This window comes from Nycticebus coucang, chromosome 6 (genome assembly GCF_027406575.1).
Source record: "Nycticebus coucang isolate mNycCou1 chromosome 6, mNycCou1.pri, whole genome shotgun sequence".
Classification (NCBI taxonomy): domain Eukaryota; kingdom Metazoa; phylum Chordata; class Mammalia; order Primates; family Lorisidae; genus Nycticebus; species Nycticebus coucang.
Window position 1 is genome coordinate 134,600,232 of NC_069785.1, and position 15,067 is coordinate 134,615,298.

The window sequence follows — 15,067 nt, forward strand, 5'->3', positions numbered from 1 at the left end:
ATAGTCAACTGTCTATAAAGTTTTAAAAGTGCAATGCTCTCCCATCCTCTTAACACTTTGCTTCCAGTCATCAAAATAAAACAGTAAAGAGAATACTGTTGAATGAATTTTAGTTTTTCCCCCTCCTGGGTGTTTTCCATTCTGTCTTTTGTTTAATTGTACTTTCTCCCTTTTTTCCTGGTTAGCCAGTAGTTCAGCAATTTTGTAGGTTTTATCATCAGTAGTATTCCTCATTTAAGTTCCAGTGTGCTAAATACTTTACAGATCTCATTTAACCTTAAAAACAAGGTAGCAAGGTGAGTATCATGGATAGGGAAATTGCTCCCCTGAAGGTCCCAAGGTCGGAGGTCTCTTTGCGGTCGCTGGCTGCTGTTATTCACGTTGCCAGCGGGTAGTTAGGGCTGAGCGGTTCGCTTCAAAACTGGAGCTCAGGCCTGGCACGGTGGCTCATGCCTGTAATCCTAGCAGTCTGGGAGGCCAAGGCGGGTAGACTGCTTGAGCTCACGAGTTGGAGACCAGCCCGAGCAAAAGCGAGACCCATCGTCTGTACTGAAAATAGAAAAACTGAGGCAAGAGGATCGCTTGAGCCCAAGAGTTGGAGGTAGATGTGAGCTATGACGCCACAGCACTCTACCCAGGGAAAAAGCTTGAGACTCTGTCCCAAAAAACAAAAACAAAATAAAAAAACCCCAAACCTGAGCTCATTTTAATGCACTTGGCTTCCCTTTGAGAAGGCAACTTTAAGGATCAGTAGATGTGGGAAGCCTGGGGTTAAGAAATGAGTGAGCGAACTCACTGGTTAACCGATGTTGAATAATACTTCTCAATGTTTGAAATAAATAATTTCCTTTATCAAAGTGGAAAAAGAGAAAGAAGAGAAACAGTGAAGGTGTTCTCTGGTTTGGTAAGGACTGAGCACAGACAAGGGCCGATGGGCCAGAAGGGTGGATGAAAAAGAAGTGCCTCTGCCCACGGGGCGCGCCCTGGAACCCTGGAGACCGAGGCCCCAGAAGCCGCGTCCCGCCGCCCCAGCCCTCCCGGGGAGCTGAGCAGAGCCAGGCCGCTTCCGATGGAAACCTGCGCTGGGGGGGGAGCCGACAGCCGGACGCGTGCCCCGCCACACCCCCGGCGCGCTTCCCAGTACGCTGGGTCGCTGGAGGTCGAGGGCCGCGAGCTCGAAACCCCAGCGCAGGGCGTCCCCTCTCCGCGGGCCCAAGGCTGGCCTGGGGATCCTCGAAGGCGTCGGGGCTCCGGAGCCGGCTTGGTTGAATGCGAAGAGTCGGGCTTTCTGATTGGCTTAAAAGTACAAACTCAGGCGAGCGCCGCCTGAGACCCGCTCTTCGATTGGATTTTACGTGAACAGCAGAGCACGAAATAAAGAGGTCTTCAGTCATTGGGCCATTGTGTGAATCTCCCTTTGGCTTCTCTGCCGACTGAATAAGCGTTTCAGGATCTTCGTCATGACTCTTAAATCTGGGCCTGTCAGTTCGCCCCTGCGTTTCTCGTCTTTAGGCACGGCATGCGGCTTACAGAGTTTAACCAATCATATGACGTCGAGATCAGGTTGCCAGGCAGATTACGCTAATGAGGCCCCGCCTTTTATGCTGCTCCCACTCTGCGGCGGGAAGAACCACCTGGAGGTGGCGGGGGGGGGTGATTTCTATCACCCCTAGGGAGAGAGGATCGGGGACCCGCTGATCTTCCAGCTCCCCTCACCCAACGTCGTGTAAGTACCTAAAGGATTAAGGGAACCGGATAAGCCATGGTCCAGAGTACCCCATAGACTGGGAGGGTGTTTCGTCTTTGCTTAGTCCCACCCAAAATGGCGCCCAGCTCTTTCCGCGTCTGAGAGCCCGGCCGGGGCCAACCGACCGCGGACCCGGGTGGGGGGGGGAATTGATGGTAGTGGTGGGGGAGAAATCCCGGCGGCACCGCCCGATGGTACAGTCCAGCCGGGGCTGGGACAAGGCACCTCACTCGGGGTGGGGGGTCAAACCATCTGCACCTTCTTAGGGGAAAGGGGCAAGACCCCCTCCAGCAGGCCCTCCTGGCGCAACGTTCAGCGATGGCTTCGTTGCCTCCTTGCCCCTGGCTTCCCCGCGCGCAGCCTCCCCCCTGCGACCCCCGAGCGGCTCGCACGCTCCGCCGGCCGCGCGCACCTCTCCTCCCCTGCCCGCGTTGGTTGGGCCGGGACGGCAGTTGGGCGGCCTGCGCGCCGCGGCAGTGGCGGCGGTTGGGCGGGCGCTCGGGGTGCTGCGGGCCGGTCTCCGCCGTCCGGGTGCCAGGGGCCGGCGCGGGGGGTGGCGGCGCGGCCCGGGCCTCGGGGCCGGCCGGCCGCGGGCGGGCAGCGGGTGCGCACGGCGCGGGGCTCTTTCCGAGGGGGCTCCGGGCTTGGGTGAGGCCGCGCCGCCCACCTGCTATCGATTGCTGGACCGCGACCTGTATTTACTAGATGGCGTCGCTGAGACGGGGAGGGGGGCCGGCTCCGGGAGTGCCGGGGTGGCCTGTACGGATCTGTCCCGCAAACCCCGTGCGGGGGTGGCCGGGGCGGAGGCCGAGGGTGGGATCTGGGTCTTGCCCCTGCCAGCCTGCGTCCCGGGAGCGCCCCAGAGGCGTTACCAGGCCAGTTTGGGCGAGGGTCCGTGGTGTGTAGTTTCCCAGCCCATTATTAAGCATTGTTTAGTCTGTAGCTGGGTGTTAGGTCTTCTCAGGGAAACAGAATAGTCACCGTCTGCCTTCCAGGCACACAAACGCAGCACTGTTGAATTTCGTGTGCACTTTAGCCTTGCTTGCTGGATAAATTGGATTCCAGTCCATTTTCAATGTATGTGTACACTTAAGCACGAGGAGGGGTGGCTTTGTGCTGTCATCAGAGATTAAACATGTAATGAGACCCACCCAGCTCTGCCCTGTGCCCTAATTCTGCTCTTTTGGCTGCTTAAATCCTGCCCTGCTCATCAGTGCCAAAGTTCTGTTTAAACTCAATAGTACTTACCTTCATTAAAAACAACAAAAACCATTCACGACTATATTGTGGCCTTTGTTTTTGACTTGTTGGCGTCTTTTCTTTTGTTTAAATCACTCCACCCGCCTTTACTGTAAGCTGTTTGAAGGCAGGCAGGTGTATTCTTACACTGTATCTTTTCGTACTTTACTGGTGCCCACTCTGTGACTAGCACCGCAGTAACTTCTCTTTTGATGAATTGTACTTAATTTATTCTGTGAGAAAAAAAATAAAAGATTGGTTGAGGGCAAAGCAATGTTAAATATTGAGTATTTATACGTATGATGTATTTAGGAAGTTTACTAGGTTTACTATTTTTAATAAATTGGGGGTGAAATTGACATAAATGAACCATTTTAAAGTGAACAATTCTGGGGTACTTTAGTGGCGGCCTTTCCTTGTTTATTTTGGACCAAGACAAATGTGGCGTGCCTTCTCTTACTCCATGAGCAACCGCGCTTTGCTTTTCCCTGTTACTTGCTTTACAAGGGTGCTAAACTGCTCTGCTTGTTCAAAGAAGCCATAGTTTTTCTAATGTTTTGTAGCATGCTCCACAGGCTGGTCTGGAGACTGTGAGCTCAGGCAGTCCACCCACCTCGGGCTCCCAGAGTGCTAGGATTACAGGCCTGAGCCACCCAGCTGAAGCAACAATGACGAGGATAACAAAAAAATAGCAACTCTGGACCAAGATGAGTGGGGAGTGACCCTGGACGTGAGATGAGTGGGGAGGGACCCTGGGTGCAATGGAAGCCACCCTGGTCCGGGGGAAGAGCCTGAAGCAGGCTTGGACCTTCATGCACTGGGTTCTGCTTGCACAGATCCCCATCTGTGACTTCCTGGAGAGTCACTTCCTAGATGAGAAAAGTAAACTCATCAAGGAGTTGGGTGACCACCTGACCGCCCTCCACAGGCTGGCCTCCCCCAGGCTCACTCTCAAGCTTGACTAAGGAGCCTGGGGAGCCCTCAAAGTGTCAGGGTTCTGCTAGAGCCTCATCCTCCAGCCACAAGGCTGCATTTTAACCACCCTGGGGTCCTCTCCCAAATGTAGATAAAGCTTTTTGGAGAAAAAGAAAAAAAAGTTAGCTGGCATCAAGGAGGCACCTGTGGTCACAGCTACTCTGGAAACTGAGGCAGGAGGATTGCTTGAATCCAGGAGTTTGAGGCAGTCACTAATAAGTGGGAGCTAAATGAGGGGTATATACAGGCACAAAGCGATGTAGGGTGTCTCTACGAAAGTTTTGAGACTATGTTATGCTCCATTATTTCACTTCCAAGAAACAGTGAACAAGCACCCTTTCTGATTACCTGTGCAAGTTTCAAGTCGCCTGGCTTATTGATGTTGCTGGAAGGGCTTCGTTTGTTTCCATCTGTGTGGATTTTATGTTTCTTGATTTTTGTGTATCTCAGAACTTTCATAAAAGACATTGGAAACCAAGAAGGGGAGTGAGGGATAGAGACTTACCTGTTAGGCACACTGAGCAGAATTCTGCTGACTGGACACTAAACGCCCTGACTTTAACATTATAGTGTATCCCTGTAACGACAACTTCTGTAGATGGTGGGTGGCTCACACCTGTAATCCCAGAACTTGGGGAGACTGAGGCAGGAAGATCTTGAGTCCTGGAGTTTAAGGTTACAGTGAAGTATGATGGTGCCACCACATTCCAGCCTGGGTGAGTAGGCAAGACCCTGTCTCTGTAAAAAAACAAAAAAACAACAACAATAAAAAGAAATTTATATTGCTTTTATTTACTTATTTGAGACAGAGTCTCACTCTGTTGCCCAGGTGAGAGTGCCCTGGCGTCAGTCTCCCTCATAGCAACCTCAAGCTCCTGGGCAGTCCTCCTGCCTCAGCCTCCTGAGTAGCTGGGACTACAAGTGTCTGCCACAACATCCATCTAATCTTTTTTTTTTTTTTTTTTTTTTGTAGAGACAGAGTCTCACTGTACCGCCCTGGGGTAGAGTGCCGTGGCGTCACACAGCTCACAGCAACCTCTAACTCTTGGGCTTCAGCGATTCTCTTGCCTCAGCCTCCCAAGCAGCTGGGACTACAGGCGCCCGCCACAACGCCCGGCTATTTTTTTGTTGCAGTTTGGCCGGGGCTGGGTTTGAACCCGCCACCCTCGGCATATGGGGCCGGCGCCCTACTCACTGAGCCACAGGCGCTGCCCATCCATCTAATTCTTGTATTTTTAGTAGAGAAGGAGTCTCGCTCTTGCTCAGGCTGGTTTTGAACTCCTGAGCTCAAGGGATCCTCAAGCTGTGGCCTTCCAGAGTGCTAGGATTACAGGTGGGAGCCACTGCTCTGGCTCATTTTCCTTTTTAAAAGAACCTAATTATGGGGATAGGTTTCTGGGCAACAAGCATAATTGATGAAAGGATTGAAAACTACTGAGCTGTACTTTTGGTTTCCTCAGTATTTTTTCATTGTAAGCACTGGTAAACACATGATAACTGTATAATTTCAGTTGGTAGAAGCTATTGAATATCCTGTCATTGCAGCATTTGAATTGTTCAGAATTTGAATAGTGATATATTTGGAATTATTGCCACTAAAACACATAGTCTCCCACTGCATTGCCAGCCCAGTGTGTAGGCACTCCCAGTCCAGCAATTTATTTGTTTTTCACAAGCAGAATTTATTGTTTATTATTTTAATTTATCACAGGTATTTTAATAGATTCACAAAGGAGAATTTGGTCTGGTGTCTAGAAAGAGCAAACGAATTAAGAAAAAGGAAATGTTTGCAACCACCAAATCTTCATGGGAATTCTTCTGGGGAACAGTGAAGGGAGGGAGGGGTGAAAGGGGCCTTTTCTTGCCTCATACTTTGGTCCACACTGCTGATGCTTTTCGAGGTTTAGTTGAATCACTGCTTAAGGGTATTTGGCCTGGCCTTTTCTATTCTTGACATTGTAATTCTAGTTACAGACTTGTGTGGAACATCCTGAATTGTGTCTCCTGTGACACTGATCCCTCACTAGAGTTCTAAAACATTTTGATCCCTCTTCTAAAATCCTTCAGTGCTCCCCACTGCCCTTACCTGTGTAGATTTTATATCTGTTTGGTTTGTAGAAAGCACCTGGCTTTTTGGACAACATCAAAATGGTTTTGAGAATAGGGGTGTTGGTGGGGAAATGGCTAACTCCAGATTACCATTACAGCAAGAGACTTGAAATGTGGGGAAGGCAATCTTTGTAAAGTCAGTAGTACACAATGCTTTAAGAAGCCTAAACATGGGTGGCGCCTGTGGCTCAGTCGGTAGGGCGTCGGCCCCGTATACCGACGGTGGTGGGTTCAAACCCAGCCCCGGCCAAACTGCAACCAAAAAATGGCTGGGCGTTGTGGCGGGCGCCTGTAGGCCCGGCTACTCGGGAGGCTGAGGCAGGAGAATCGCTTGAGCCCAGGAGTTGGAGGTTGCTGTGAGCTGTGTGAGGCCACGGCACTCTACCAAGGGCCATAAAGAGAGACTCTGTCTCTACAAAAAAAAAAAAAAAAAAAAAAAAGAAGCCTAAACATATAGATTGCTAAAAGGTTACTGTCTGCTGCAATCGTCTATTACTATTCATTATTCACTTTTTAGTTAAACTCTCATCTATTTCAAACATTAGATTATTGGAAGGCTGGTGTGGTGGCTCACACCTGAAATCCCAGGAGTCTGGGAGGCCAAGGTGGAAGGGTTGCTTGAGTTCAGGAGTTCTAGACCAGCCTGAGCAACAGCCAGACCTCATCTCTGCTAAAAAAATGGAAAATGAGCCAAGTGTTGTGGCAGGAAGGTGCCTGTAGTCCCAGCTACCGGGGAGGCTGAGGCAAGAGGATCTCTTGAGCCCAAGACTTTGAGGTTGCTTGAGACATGATGATGCCATGGTATCACAGTGAGAATTGGTCTCAAGGAAAAAAAAATTTATTGGAGGTAAATGCTACTCATCCTCTCCTTTTTTTTACCTCTATCCTTCATTTTCACTCTGACTTTGATGTTGCAATCAACAGCCTCTTTCCTGCCCTGATCTTTGCAAGAGATCAGGTCCCTTAGATCTGCCCTGTCCAGTACTGTAGCCAGTAGCCACATGTGGCTCTTGAGCGCTTGAAATAAATATGTGTAAGTGTGACATGTGTACACCAGATCTTTTTTTTTTTTGAGACAGAGCCTCACGCTGTGTCCCTGGGTAGAGTGCTGTGTTAAGCGATTCTCTTGCCTTAGCCTCTCAGGTAGCTGGGACTACAAGTGCCCATCAAAATGCCCGGCTATTTTCTGGTTGTAGTTGTCGTTGTTTGGCAGGCCTGGGCTGGATTCGAACCCGTTAGCTTTGGTGTATGTGGCTGGTGCCTTAGCCGGTTGAGCTACAGGCGCGGAGCTCAGATCTTATATTACTCAGAATTAGTATTAAAAAATATGACATCCGAATTTCTAAAATATCGATTACATGTTAAAATGATGATATGTTAAATAAATTGGGTTAAATAAAATATATTATCACAATTTCACCTGCTACTTTTAAAAAATGTATCAAATACATTTTAAAATATAAAATTATGTGTGCATTGCTTCTCAGCCTTTGAGATCAAGTGTAAAACGATGCCTGTGTGTACCCTGCATCTGTCGCTCACTGTGTTTGTTGAACAGGACAGCCTCAGTCTGGCAGGTGAGGGTGTTTCCACATGGTAATATTCAAATAATAGAGACTGCTATTGTGTAGATGTGTCTGTGTTTTTTAGTGCTCTTGATAGCTCTCACAATGCAGGATTATTCTTTTGAAGAATAAATATCTTAATCTCAAAACCACTTCTAGATAATTAACTGTTATTGAATTAAAATAATCAATTAATCATTTGAACTTAATAAAATGACATCTTGTGAGCACATAATCCATTAAAAGGAAGTTGAGCGAAGCATAATCAGCTGAATTTCCCCAAATTTGGTCTGCTATCTGTACATTGATTTTTATAATTTACTACTTTTCAAAGATTTAAGAGAGATTTCTAGGAGAAACTTAAAATTGAGAAAATCAGGCTCATACTTTTTTCTCCTGTTATTTAGAAAAAGGCCACAATAGTTTGAGTCTAAGGGTAGAACACTTTGGTCCAGCTCCTGGGACGACTGTCCTTTTAAACACAGTTGGAGAATCATAACCTACAGATAAATTCCATGTTGTTTTTACTCCTATATTTGAAAACATTGACAATTTTGCCCTAACCTGCTTTTTTTGATGCCTTGCCTTTTACTACCCTGTGCAGAGGTTTGATAAGGAATAGAATTGATAGCATGGACCCTGGGGGGCAGAGGAACTTAGTTTCATTGCTCTACTTAACTTAATGGCTGTGATCCTGGGCAAGTTACTTGTGTAAGCTTTAGTTTTCTTATCAAATCATTCAACTAGTTTCTTAATTGTTTTTTATTTTTATTGTTTTAGAGATAGTCTCTGTCACCTAGGCTAGAGAGCAGTGGTGTGATCATAGCTCACTGTAACCTTGAACTTCTGGGTTCAAGTGGTCCTTCCACCTCAGCCTCCCTAACAGCTGGGACTACAGGTGTGCACCACCATGTGCTATTTTTTAAAATTTTTTGTAGACGTGGGGGTTCTTGCTATGTTGCCCAGATTGGTCTTCAACTCTTGGCCCACCTCAGCCTCCCAAAGTGCTGGTATTATAATTGTGGACCATTGCACCCAGCCAGTTTCTTAATTATTATTATTATTATTATTATTTTTTTTTTTTTTGTGGTTTTTGGCCAGGGCTGGGTTGAACCTGCCACCTCCGGCATATGGGACCGGAGTCCTACTCCTTGAACCACAGGTGCCACCCAGTTTCTTAATTATTAATAGAGATAATAATAGTACTAACCTCACAGATTTCTTATGAGGGTACTTATTAATAACTGACCACAATAATATAAATGGTTCGATAACCATGCACAAAGTGGCAAATGGCATGTTGTTTACCTATAATAACTTGGGCCCTGTATTTTAGCCAAACTGGTCTTTCCATTGTTCCTTAAATGTTCTTGGTTTTCCCTTTGTGTTTTCATTCCTTCAATTCTCAAGTGGAATGTTTGTTCCTCTCTGTCCTCCTACACCTCTTTTCCTCGTTCTGCCCACCAAAATCCCGTCTGTCCTTTTAGAGCAGTGGTTGGAGAACTTGTTTTTGGTAAAGGACCAGATGGTAATTATTCATCATTTGATGACTGAAGATCTAAGAACAGGAATGAACACTTATTTATGTGACATGCACTTTGTCCCTCAAGTACCATAAACCTACTGAAGTGAGACACTACATTACTACAAAACAATAATTCTAGAATTAAAATGAAACTAGTAGTAATAGCACTTTGGTGAGCTTTGCTTTATTTAAAAATTTTAAGAAAGTGTATGTTCTTTTTATATGTCTTTATCCCATGCTCTAGGTATCTCACCAAAAACTTAGCTTTCATAAATCATTTCAAAAATATCTTTTTTCAGATCCATGGTTTTCAACAGTTGTAAAATATAGCTGTTGTATTTTAAGTCTAACAAAAAATGTGTAAGACCTTTCTAGAGAAAATTCTAAAACTTTATTGAGCGAGTTTAAATAAAATCTAAATAAATGGAGAGCACAGTGGTTCCAGGATGGAAAGATTCAATATTGAACAGGTAACAATTCTCTGGAAACCGATTTATAGATCTAATGTAATTCCAGCATTTTTTTTTTTTTTTGAGACAGGCTCTCATTCTGTTGCCTGGACTAGAGTGCAGTAATGTCATCACAGTTCTCCTCAACCTGTAACCTCAGACTCCTGGGCTCAAGCCATCCTCCTGCCTCAGCCTCATGAGTAGCTGGGACTACAGGTGTGCAGCACCACACCTGGCTAGTTTTTCTTTTCTTTTCTTTCTTTCTTTTTTTTGAGACAAGATCTTGCTCTTGCTCAGGCTGATCTCAAACCCTTAAGTACAAGCAATCCTCCCATCTTGGCCTCTCAGAGTTCTAGGACTATAGGTGTGCGCCTCCACGGCTGGCCAATCCCATCAGATTTTTAAAAACTGGACAAGCTGAGTGTATAAACTTTTTGCCAAGAACTGAGAAAAGGCAAAACAAAGAAAAGTTGGGACACCTTCTCTACTGGAGATTAAGAAGGGGTATACCGATTAAGACATTGTACTATTGGTATTGGATAGGTTTATCATGATAGATCAGTAGGGTACCATACGGAGTCCACAAAGAGTATCCTATGAGTACAGATCCAAACCCTTACTTTATGATCCAGGACCCATGGCAGAATGAAAGGCAAAACAATTAAGCTTTTAGAAGTTAGTGTAGGAGAGTACATTCATGCCCTCAGCAGAGTAAAGGGATTCTTAAATGCTTTCGGCACTAATAGCATAATAGGCAAAAGTCTTGAAGAAACACTTGAGGAAAGGAGAAATTAAAATGCTTAATAAACATACGAAAAGGTGTTCAACCTTGTTAATAATCGAAGAAATACAAATTACAACCATAATTCCATAACACCATACACTTAAATGAAAATTAGCAATTCAATCCTGAGGATGTTGAGCAGTAGAAACTTGCATCCCTGAGTGACAGAGATACAATTAGCATAACAATTCAGAAAACAGTCTAGCTTTGTCAAGAAGCAAACTTTTAATGCCCAGTGATTGCACTATTAGAGAAATGCATTCACATGGGAGAGCCAGAAAAAATATTTTGCATAACTTATTTTCATGATCTGAATTGATTCAATTAATATTTGAGGGCTGCCATGCTCTTTTCTGTACATACAGGTAGCGTTTTATTTATTTATTTTGGAACAGTAGGGAATCGATGTTATTTATGTTTTATCTCTCTGCTCAGTATTTAAATAAAATTTTCTATCCAATATGTTCTTCTGTTTCTAAAACAATGCTAGACATAGAACAGACATTTAATGAATATTCTTTATTTTTTATTGCTTAGGATTCATTGAGGTTAACGAACATTCTTATGTCTTAAAAAATAATTTGAATTTTTACGATGGGAATCTTTTATTATGACTTTGTAGTTACCTCTTTGGCTATTTAATTTGCTCAATTAAATCTCTCTGTGAGTTTAGTAAATCACAGGCTGCACTGGTTCCTTTGAGATGAAGTTCTAGCCTGGTGGTTGCATCATCTGGTGGGAGAAGAACAAGACAGTGGCAGGTCCAGCCTGTTCTGCCAGGAACCACGGCTGGCGCAGGAGAAAGGGCAAAGGTGGTTCAAGCCCTGTAGGAGTGAGGGATCTGGGCTCGAATCCCACTAGTGAGCCCGGTGACTGCGGACAAGTTATCATTCTCTGTGGTGGGAGGATTAATTGAGATCAAGGGTTTAAAGGGCATCTCACAGGATAGGTGCTCAGTAAATAGCTGTATAATCATTACTACTACACTAGGTGTTTACTTAAGTAACTTAATTTCCACAGTATGCAATTTGAATGAGATGGACTACGATTATGCTAAGGGTTTCTAGTTTTGAGATTTCGTTTAACTCTTTCAGTGGATTTACAAAAGGAGCCAACATATTATAGACCACACCTTAGTGAAATGGACCAGTGAAGTGTTTGCCGAAAATAGTCAGACTGAGATTTCTAAATAGAAATGCCTCTAATTTGTCTTTCCATGTGGAAGAAAACGCTAATCACATAGGTTAAACATTTTATCAATTTTAAGTTGAACTTTACATATTTTCTGGAATATACAACTAATATATTCTGAAATGTATTAGTTAAGAGAGTACCTGTGCCTGTAGTTAGGAGATATTTATTCCTAAATCAATTGTTTAATAATGAAAATGTATTAGAATGTGTATTTTTTTTTTTTTTTGGACACCGAGTCTTGCTCTGCTTTCTGGACTAGAGTGTAGTGTTGTCATCATAGCGCATAGCAACCTCAAAACTCCTGGGCTCAAGTGATTCTCCTTCTCAGCCTCCTGAGTAGCTGGGGCTACAGGTGCACACCACCACATCCAGCTAATTTTTTCTATTTTAGGTAGAGATAGCTTCTAACTCTTGCTCAGGCTGGTCTTGAACTACTGACCTCAAATGATCCTCCCACCTCAGCCTCCCAAGGTACTAGGATTGTAGGTGTCAGCCACTATACCAGGCCTAAAATGTCTTTTAATTGAAAAAAGACTTCTCTGGATATCTACAAGATCTAAAACTTAGCCTATGCTAATCATAATTTAAATAGTTATTAATAGTTGCAGTACACGTTATACTTTTGTTCTATACTGTGACAGACACTATCCCCCTTCACATTAGCAGTGAGTCTGTGAGATAGGTAAGACACCTGGCTTTATTCTTATCGTCAAGATAAATTTTGCTTGCCTTCAGAAATCCTTTTTCCACTGCTCCTTACTTATAACTTTAAGAAAGGTTCTGAATAGTAGAAAACAACTCAGAGTGCTAGATCAATGCATGCTGGCCTGCAACCGTGGTTTTATTACGATGGCGTAGTTGAAGGCTGGACGTGGCTGGACGTGGGCCTGCAGTCCCAGCTACTTGAGAGTAGGAATAAAGGGAATTACTTCAAGCCAGTACAGTTTACTTCTTAGTCCTTAGTCCTTACTTAAAAGTCATGGTCACTTAGTTTAACAAAACACTGTTTTTCAGGATTTGAGATAGAGTAAGCAAGTAGTTACACTATTATTTATTGCATACATAGCGTTGTTATGAAAATTGTGCTCTAAAAGTGTTTTCCTCTGACTGATTTTAATAAGTTAAATTTTTTTTAATCCAGTTAAAAAACTTGAAAGCACATGGATTTATTGAGAAACAGCTTCCAGCTTACTACATAAGATTATGCATCTTTAATATGTTAACCAGGAATTTATCCTGACAACTTGGATTTGTGATTTGCTGAGTCATACTTACTACCCAGAACGTCTGTACAGAAGGCTTTTCTGGCTGCAGAAGACCCTTTTGAAGGTCTGTTTGATTATTGCAAATTCAACAAAAGAGCTTGAGATACGTGAGCCAGATAGCTTTGAGTTCACTGGGGCAGCAGGGCCATCGATCGCATCTGTGACCCTGGGGCTGGCTTGTGAGTGCGCATGCCACTGTTCAGAAGGGAAGTGGAGGGAGTACGTTTGGAGCTTCATGAATCTGTTATCCATCTCGGGAAAACAGGGATGCTCAGTATTACTTGACGAGTCATTTGCAGCAATCTTTTAATTTTCAAGTGTGCCTTACAAATCCGTATTTACATTCAAAGCTCTTTTCAGATATGGTAGGTGTATGGTACAAATTGCCAGTTACCAGGGGTGGAAGGAAAGCTGGAAAATAAATTCCCCTGAGAGCAGTCTGATAGGCAAGGAGGACCTCCCTAATTCACTCTCACCACAGCCTTTTCAGAATTCTAAGGCAGATAGGCCACAAATACAAATGTATTAGGGAGGCTGGTGAGTTGCATATTTTGAAGAAAAGTAAAAGGATTCTTGCTAAGTTTTTGTTTAGCAATGAAAAAGCCTTTTATTAAAGGTGGTGGCTTTGGGCACTGAGAACTTGTGTAAGAATGTTGATTAATATCCTTAAGTCAGAGCTCTAACCTTTACCCTATGCTCACTAGGCAGGTCTTTTTCTTTTTCTTTTGCAGTTTTTTGGCCAGGGCTGGGTTTGAACCTGCCACCCTCAGCATATACCACAGGCACTGCCCATACAGGCAGGTCTTAACTCCACCGAATCAGTCCCTCGTGTTACTTCTAGCATGATTTTTCGAAAAGCATTACTGCCATGATGAGGTTATTTTTCTTTGCTTGCTGTAAAAGAGTTGCTTTTACAACTCTTTATTTTTCTTTGCTTGCTGGCACCAGATCAGGTTTATAAACCCATGGTTCCCTGCTCCCCTCTGGAGCCCACAGAATCTTCAGGGCGAGACTCTAAAGTCTGTTTTTCATCTCACTTCCTACTGACTCTGGTAAAACCAGTTTATGGACATTGGGAAGTGTAGATGAAGTTTAAATTCTTACACTTCTGCTGTGGTCTCTTCTAGGCCCAGACTAACTGCTGTTGGAAGCCTTTCTCTGTCATAGTTATGAGTCTTTAGGCGTTCGAGACCAACCTGAGCAACACAGTGAGACCTTATCTTTACAAAAAAATCAAAAACTAGCTGGGTGTGGTGGCACGCTCCTATAGTCCCAGCTACTCAGGAGGCTGAGGTGGGCAGATTGCTTAAGTCCAGGAGTTTAAAGTTACAGTGAGCTATGCTGACGCTGATGCACAGTAGCCTGGATAACAGAGTGAGACCCTGTCTTAAAAAAACTTGGTATTTAGCTGATGTTGAGGTCCCAAGGCTTATGTTTTAACTCTTATTTTGAAGCTGCAGTATGCTGTAATTTTGTTGGCTGGACAAACCCTTACTATTAGCAGAGAGTTTACAATCTGTATGATTTGAACTTCAGGTTTATTCTGCCTACACAATAGCAGACAAGAATCTGAGGCACCTGTTTTCATTTGGCTGTACTCATTCCTCTGAGACCTAGGAATGAACATGAACTGTTAGGGTGAATTAGTAATTATATTATTAACCACAACAACAAACATTTTCAAGCGCTGCCTATGTGCCAGGTCTGTTGTTAAGCGCTTTCCATAGTTTTTCATTTGCATTAGTTTATTTCATTTATTTTCATAGCATCACATTATTTCTTAGATCTATCTTAATTCTATCAATCTTAGGGATTGATAATGCTACCACTTTATGGGTGAGGTAATTATAGCTAGGGAAATGCAGGCACCTGCCCTGGCCCCGGATTGTGCAGCTGGCTCCTGGCCTTGGTACTCTGCTGGGATGCCCAGAGTCGGGCACCTATGTCAGAGGATGCTCGGTCAGCAGGAGTCTCCTGGGAGGTCATGTTAAGGCACCAGCTCTGACATCAGGACTCACTGCAGCCCTCCCCCAGGAACCATGCATATGGAATTATGGTATTATGGGAATGTCACAAGCTCGAGGCTGAAAATATTCAGAAACTATATGGTCAAACATCAAGATATCAGCTTGGGCTGGGCGTGGTAGCTCATGCTTATTATTCCAGCACTTTGGGAGGCTGCAGTGGGAGGGTTGCTTGAGGCCAGGAGTTCAAG

The 15,067-nt window shown here is 44.4% G+C and overlaps 1 protein-coding gene across 3 annotated transcripts in view; it reads left to right on the forward strand.

Annotated features, from left to right (window-relative positions):
• Positions 1-906: 906 nt before the first annotated feature.
• Positions 907-15,067, forward strand: part of PRDM10 (PR/SET domain 10) — a 90,725-nt gene continuing 76,564 nt past the window's right edge. For 2 of the 3 annotated variants that reach the window (XM_053594966.1, XM_053594968.1), the window contains exon 1: positions 908-1,726. The gene's annotated coding sequence lies outside the window, so the exon portion shown is untranslated. Of the gene's footprint in view, positions 1,727-15,067 lie in introns of all 3 variants that reach the window. The other variant, XM_053594967.1, reaches the window with a different exon arrangement.